Genomic DNA, 8,206 nt, shown 5'->3' on the forward strand with positions numbered 1-8,206 from the left:
TCCTGGCCTCAAGCCATTCTCCTGCCTAAGCCTCCTGAGTAGCTGGAATTACAGGCACGAGCCACCCTGCCCGGCTGAAGTGTTTAGCTTGTGAAAATTCAAAGCCCTATCCATATGGTTTATGCATTTTCTCACCAAATGTATGTTAACCTAAAAAAAAAATTTTTAATGCAGTTTCCTGGCTGCACAACCAGAGAACTTTATTTGCAGGTCTGGGGAGGGGTAAGAATCTGCATATAAAAACAAGCTCTCAAACACACTTTGAACTTCCTTGAACACATTTTGAGAAACACTTTGGGACTCCCTCTACAGTTACAGAATTATTTTCTAAAGTACATTATCTTGTTATGTCACTCCTGTTTAAAGTTGATTTTTGTCCCCTATCTTACAGGGTAAAGTCCAAACTCCCTAGTTTGGCATTCAAGGCGCTCCAAAATCTTACTCCCAAACACCTTCCTAGCTTTTTTCTCCCACCATTCTGCGTCTCCCATTTCTATTTCCCGCAGCATTTTATGCAGCTTGAGCCCCCTGCTTTCCTAATATGTGCTCCCCACAAGCATCTCAAGATCCCCATCCCAGGCAGCTTTTAAGTTTCTACCAAGCTCCACTATACTGGCATGGCAACTTTCCCCAAGCAAGTCTTGTTTGCTTCGGAAAGTCGCAGGCGCCCGGGAATGAACAGAATAACCGCTAGTGGCTCCAGATGTCAGAAAACAGATGACCAGATCGAGCACGCGCAGATCTCTGGTTGGTCGGCTGTGTGCCTCCGGAAGGGCCGTGCTCGTCCAATCACCGAGAGGGAGGGCACGTTGAGGGTGATGCCAGGAATCAAGATGGCGCCCTCGGTCCGCTCTCAGCCACTTCGGTCTCTACCTGAAGAGCCACGCCCCGTCTGCTACACCCAACCGGTTGATTCTTCAATCACAGAGAGGAAAGGCAACATGAGGAAGACGTCAGGCGCAAATATGGCGTTCCGGACGTGCTCTGTAGTTTGCTTGGCCTCTACTCAAGGTGCATCGGATGTCCAATCACCAAGGGGCACAGTCCGCTCTTAGATGTGGTGGCAGGGGCTTAGGAACTCAGACTTAGGAGATGTCAGCTGGTACTGTGTACGAGCTGTCCTGTAAGCCGTCGCCCGTCCCCTGAAGCCGCACTCCTCCCGCTTATTGCAAGGGACGGATGTGAAGGGCTGGGCGGGCGTCGAGCTTCGGGTTCTTGCAGTGGGGCATAGACCTGAGGGCACTGGTCCCGCGGCCCAGATAGGGGATGCGGGGGACAGTTGTAGCACGTCCACTTGTCCCACAGTCTCTGCGGTGTTGACGTGGCCAGAACTGCCTGCCTGTAACCAGATTGATACCTGTATTTCTGTCAGCGTCAGCTAATTAGCTGTGTCTCGTTTTGTTTGTTCAGGCACTGGGAACGGGGGCGTCAGTTTAGCAGACAAAATATTTACCTGAAACCCCAAAGAAAAAGAAATATAAGCCAGTACAAGAATCGAGCCAAAAGCTGTGCAGAACCCTGACTTACTTTCTTGTTCCTGTAACTAACCTTCCCGAGAAGTGAACTAACCCTAGTTATGACCAAATTGACGTGATAGCCATGTGCATAACTACCTGGCAACGTGGACAGGAGCATTTATATTTAGGAGTGAAAAAACGTTTGTTGTATCTGTTTTTGAAATTTGTAATCTTAGGAACCCTGAAGCTAAGCAAGACTGTTCAAGCCCAGTCAGCCTAAGACCACCAGGGACGAACCAGTAGTCAGCAAAACCAGGTCTATCGACTTTTTTTAATGAGGGAGATTGCACACCAGAGACACCATGGGACATTTTACTAAAGGAAGGAAAAGATAAAGTTACGGAATTTTGAGAAAGTGTAAAGTTTGAATGGAACTTAAATGAAACAGGGTTTTAATAGCCTCAAAGCAAATCAGGTCTGTGAAAAAGGGTCGACATCAGGCCTAGACTGCGGAGTGGACCCATGGTCCTGTTTCTTTGAAAACCTCTTTTCTGAGGCTTTGCAACTGGCTTGTAAATTGAAGCTGTGTCTCTGTGTTAAAGTGACTTAGATCCTCCAAGCAAGATGTTTTATTCTTACTGACACAATTTCAAACAGCAAATTTCTGAGGGTCTTTGATTTTAGAGAACAAAGTTTCTCAGTGAGAAAGTGAGAAAGCAGTAATCACTCAAAGAAGGTTATTATGACACTAAAGATTAAGCATGTCCTTGGCAACAATAGTTTCTTGTTAACTTTGCAGCTGTCTTTATTTGTGTTTGTTTTTCCTGCCTGATGAATAACCACGCAGATTTTTCTTCTCAACTGAGCTTGTATTTTCTTATTCCTTAGGAATGCTGATGGTATAGCAAGAAGGTATTCTGAGCATTATATCAATGGGGAGGCTCTAGATCTTTCGCAAAGCAGGAGGTAAGCTCACAAACCACAGGTAATGACACACTCTGGAATAAAAAATGTCCGTAATGAACAGGAACATTGGCCTATTACAGAAATCTGAGTGAGAAGCAAATGAAGGTCATCTTAGCAACTCAGTGATTGCCCACTTCCAACTTCCTGTTCCCAAAGTGGCTGATAGACTCTGGAATGGGTCAGGACACTTGGGATGCAGTGCCCAACTCCTCAGTAGTACAAGTTTGTTCAACACTTCAAATACCTAGATAGAGGGGTGTGTGTGTGTGTGTGTGTGTGTGTGTGTGTGTGGTCTGTCCCTTGTATTTAACAAACAAGGAGGTAGTGTTGGTTTCTGTACTTTTTTTTTTTTTTTTTTTGAGGTAGAGTCTTGCTTTGTCACCCAGGCTGGAGTGCAGTGGTGCAATCAGAGCTCACTGCAGCCTTGACTCACTGGCTTGAACCATCCTCCCACCTCAGTCTCACAAGTATCTGAGACTACAGGCACGTGCCACCATGCCCAGCTAATTTTTAAATTTTCTGTAGTGATGAGGGTTTCATTATGTTGTCCAAGGTGCTCTCAGACTCCTGGACTCGAGTGATCCTCTCGGCCTCTCATAGTGTTAGGATTACAGATGTGAACCTCTGTACCGTGCCCTGTTTCTTTGTTGTTGTTGTTTGTTTGTTTTTACTGGACATATTTCGCATCAGTGGGCTGCAAAGTCAGGAGCTAGAGATCAGTAAGCAAGATGAAGATCTTTGACACTCTTTACCACAACATAAACAATAGGTGGAGTAATTTATGATAATTCAACCCTGGGAACCCAGGGTGAATCACTGGTGAATGCTAAGTGACTAAAACAGTGCCTGGAGTATAACAGGCCCTTTGTAAATATTTTGAGTGAATGAATGAAAAGGCAAAGCCTTAGAACATACTAAATGTCTATCAAAAGAGGTCTGCTTAAATAAACCTGCCTACAGAACTGCTGAAAAGCACCAGGCAAATCACATAGCTAGCTATACTGATTGAGAATGCTTTCCAGGATAAGAATGGAAAGTTCTGTGTGTGTTGGAGTCTTAACAACACTAGAAATAGAACCATGGTGCAAAGAGCTTTCTGAGAGGCCTGCTAAGCAGGAGAAAAGCTCCTGTATCACCATGGAAACAACTCTCCCCCAAAGGAATGACTAGAAAGACAGGTGCTAGATAATGCAGCATAATGAACATAGTGGTAAACAAGGATGCAGAACAAGTGACAGGGCATTCAGGGAGAAGAGATGCTGACATGGTGCCATCTAGAAGGAATGAACATGTATTAATTCATTTAGCAAATACTGAATGCCTCGTGTGTGCCAGAAACTATTCAAGGAATTGAAGACATAGTAGTGAACAAAACAGGCAAAAGTTCTACTCTCATGGAACTGTCATTTGAGTGGGTAGATACAGAAAATAAGCAAATAGTGTGTCATATGGTGGTAAGTGTCACAGAAAAATAAAAAGGAGGATGGAGAGTACTAGGGTGGAATTGCTTTAAGAGGAAAGGGTAGTTATTTTAAATAGGAAAGTGAGGGAAGGCCTTGAGGAAAAAAGTGACACTTGAATAGAGAACTTCAGGAGATGAGTGAGCACTTCATGTGGCTGTCTGGGTGATGACAATTCCAGGCAGAGGGAACAGCAATTCTCTCTTAGCATGTGTGTGGAAGGGCAGGGAGACCAATGAGGCTGAAGTGGGGTGAGTGAGGGAGAGAGAGTATGAGATGAAGGAGCCAGGGCATGTGGAACCTTGGAAGCCACTGGAAGGACTTGCTTTTACTCTCAAGATGGGAGCCAATGGATGTTTTAAATGGAGCAGTGACATGATCTGACATGTTTTTAAAGATTATACAGGCTTTATACAGGTTTTATAAAGATTATACAGGTTTTAAAGATTATAACATTGGGTTAAGAATGCCCTCCTCGTCATAGACTGTAGGAGGCAAGGTTGCGGCTGGAGACAAGTTGGATGGGTGTTACATCTTGGCTTTTTTTTTTAAAGGATTAAATGCATTAACATTCATTAAAGGCAGTAGTAATATGTAAAAAGGACAATGCTGGGCCTGAAAACCTGAGTTTTGTATATCTCTGTACCAGCAGGGACACTGTTTCGGAGGTCACTGTGGTCCTAATAAACAAATATTCAGAACCCAAGTTGTACCAAATATTTACCAAGGGAAGCAGTACTAGGGCTTAAGTTTCTCTTGGCATAGATCCTGGATCAAAAATGTTTCTATTATGAAGAATTTCCACATGTACAAAAATAGAATAGTATGTATAATAAACTCCCATGTACACATTACGCTTTCTCAAAAATTATCCACACAGGGCCAATCTTATTTCATTTCTACTCATTTACCACTCTCTCTTCTGTTTCATTTTAAAGGCCAATTCAAGAAATTTTAGCCATAAATACCTCAATATGTATCTAAAAGATGATTTCTTTAAAAGAAATATAACCCCAACAGTATTATCACACCTGAAAATTAACAAAAATTCCCTAATATGTTCAAGTATTTATTCCAATTTTGGAGGGATTCTTGCACCTTTGTCCATATTTTCTGAGAACCTGTAGTTAATCAAAAGCCTTCCGAGAGACAACATCAGTTTTGAGAAGACCAGTATTTAAATTTTTATCAAATAACTCCAGAATTGTGGCTAAGAACCAGTCACACACACACATTCACATAGAACATTTGCATAGCTAATCCTTGTAGCACTTCTAACAGACACTAGGCACCATTCTGAGTGCCTTACACATATTAAATCATTTAATCCTTGCAAAAGCCCAAGATGTAACCTCCAGAATAGAGGTGATATTATTATCCCTACGTTGCAGGTGAGGAAACGGATAGGGAGGCTAAATAACTTGTGCCCCCTCAGATGGCTAGTCAGTGCATTGTTCAGACCCAGAGTCCATCCTCTTAACCATGCAGAATCCATTGAGGGTGTAAAGTTGTTAGCTGGATCCAATTAGACTGAAGAAAGTAGCAGCGATCCTAGTCAAGGAATAAAATTGCATCTACTCAAACCTAAGAGTTGAAAGAAGTTATGATAAAAATTAAAGGGAACTTGAAGGACAGCTCAAGGACTTGTGATATACTTAGTTGTCAAATCGTGATCTCAGACTTTTTTTATTTTTAATTTTATTTTTATTTTTAATTTTCGTGGTTACATAGTAGGTGTATATATTTGTGGGTCACATGAGATATTTTGGTACAGGTATGCAATGCATAATAATCACATCATGGAAAATCGGGTATCCATCTCCTCGAGCATTTATCCTTTGTGTTACAAACAACCCAATTATACTCTTTTAGGTTTTTTTAAATTTAAATTTAAATTTATTTTTATTTTTATATTTTTTTGATACTGAGTCTCGCTCTGTTGCCCAGGCTGGAGTGCAGTGGTGCAATCTCGGCTCACTGCAAGCTCTGCCTCCCGGGTTCAAGCCATTCTCCTGCCTCAGCCTCCTGAGTAGCTGGGAGAGGGGACAGTCAGTGTGTGGCGCAGTAGAGGCACTTGCAACCACACCCGGCTAATTTTTTGTATTTTTAGTAGAGATGGGGCTTCACCAAGTTAGCCAGGATGGTCTCAATCTCCTCACCTTGTGATCCGCCTGCCTCGGCCTCCCAAAGTGCTGGGATTACAGGTGTGAGCCACCGTGCCCGGCCTCTTTTAGGTATTTTTAAATGTACAATTAAATTATTACTGATTATAGTCCCCCTGTTGTGCTATCAAATACTAGTCTTATTCATTCTTCCTAAATTTTTTGTGTATGCATTAACCATCCCCACCTCCCCTCACCACACCACTCACTATCTTTCCCAGCCTCTGGTAACCATCCTTCTATTCTCTATCCCTGTGAGTTCAATTGTTTTGACTTTTAGATCCCACAAGTAAGTGAGACCGTGTGATGTTTGTCTTTCTGTACCTGGCTTATTTCACTTAACATGATGATCTCCAGTTCCATCCATGCTATTGCAAATGACAGAATCTCATTCTTTTGATGGCTGAATAGCAGTCCATTGTGTATAAGTACCACATTTTCTTTATCCATTCATCTGTTGGAGATCTCAAACTTAACACACCACACAGAGCTCCTGATCTTCAGCAACCCCTCCCTATTAATCCACTAAACCTTACTGTTTAGTTTTCCCCATCTGTGTCAATGGCAACTCCATCCTTCCAGTTGTTCAGAGCAGACACCCTGAAGTCACCCTCAATCCTTTGCTTTTTTTTTTTTTTTTTTTTGAGACGGAGTCTTACTCTGTCGCTCAGGCTGGAGTGCAGTGGTGCGATCTTGGCTCACTGCAACCTCCGCCTCCCTGGTTCAAGTGATTCTCCTGCCTCAGCCTCCTGAGTAGCTGGGATTACAGATGCCTGCCACCTCGCCTGGCTAATTTTTTTATATTTTTAGTAGAGATGGGGTTTCACCATGTTGGCCAGACTGGTTTTGAACTCCTGACCTCAAGTGATCCTCCCACCTTGGCCTCTCAAAGTGGTAGGATTACCGGTATGAGACACCTCGCCCAGCCGATCTTCCACTTTCACATCCCATATCCATTCAGACAAAAACTCTTGTTGGCTGTACCTTTAAAATTTTATTGAGAACCTGACTACTCTCCTCCTCTGTTACAACAAACCTTATGCAAGTCACCACTATCTTTTGTTTGGATAACTGCAATAGCCTCTGTGGTGGACACTTCTAAAATGGCCCCTAATGATTTCTGCCTTCTGGTATTCTAACCTTTGCATAATCCCTTCCCCTTCAGAAAGAGCTGGACTTAGTGACTTTCTTCTAAGGCATAGACTATGACAGAAGTTGTGGGATATACTTCTGAGATTAGAGTATAAAAGACTGTGACCTCTATCTCTCTGTCTTTCTCTCTGTTTCTCTGCCTCCCTCTCTTTTCTGTTTGCTTGCTGTGATGAAGCAAGCTGCCCTGTTGTGAGCTCTGTGGTGGAGAGCCCCACATGGCAAGAAAATGAGAAGCCCCCTGGAGAGACAAGAGCTGAGGCCCAGGATACAATATCCTGAAAAAAACTGAATCCTGCTGACAACTGCCCAAGTGAAGCTGGAAGTGCATCTTTCCGCAGTGGAACCTTGAGATGACTGCAGCCCTGGCTGACAACTTGGTTGCAGCCTGTGAAGGACCCTGAACCAGAGGACTCGGCGAAATTGTGCCTGGATTCCTGACCTACAGAGGCAGTGAGATAATAAATGCTGTTGTTTGAGGCCACAAAGTTTTGAGGTATTTGTTAATATAGCAACGGATACTTAATACAGCTTCCTACATGGTCTCCCCCCTTCACCCTTCACACTACAGTCTGTTGTCCACACAGTAGTCAGAGATCCTTTTAAAACGTAAGTCAGATCATCATGACACTTACTTCCTTGCTAAGTGGGCTGCAAGGCCTTTCACAGTCTGATCCCCTATCCTCTCTCTTTCCTCATCTCCTATCATTCTTTCCCTTGCAAATTTTCTTCCAGCACGTGGGCCTGCCTGCTGTTCTTCGGTATGGCAAGCAACCTGCTGCCTGGAGCCCACACACTCACTGTCCCCTCTCCTAGGACACTCTTCCCTCAAGGGCTCCCACATCTTGCCTGCTGGCACCTGCATCTTCTTCAAGTCTGCTCAAATGTCACCTTCTCAGTGAGGCCCATCCTGGCTATCCTCTTTCAGTTCTGACACAAAATAATTTATCCCTTTATTATATCATTATTTTGTTGTCTTCCCTCCTTCTGTTCCTACTAAAATTTAATCTCA

General features: G+C 43.3%; 1 long non-coding RNA gene across 1 annotated transcript; it reads left to right on the forward strand.

Moving 5' to 3' along the window:
- The first annotated feature begins 367 nt into the window (after positions 1–367).
- LOC108584600 lies at positions 368–7,682 on the forward strand. The gene is made up of 3 exons (XR_001899880.3): positions 368–1,011; positions 2,346–2,423; positions 7,373–7,682. It is a non-coding gene; the product is annotated as an uncharacterized LOC108584600 (long non-coding RNA).
- Positions 7,683–8,206: the final 524 nt, after the last annotated feature.

The sequence above is a fragment of the Papio anubis genome, chromosome 2, assembly GCF_008728515.1.
Source record: "Papio anubis isolate 15944 chromosome 2, Panubis1.0, whole genome shotgun sequence".
Lineage (NCBI taxonomy): Eukaryota > Metazoa > Chordata > Mammalia > Primates > Cercopithecidae > Papio > Papio anubis.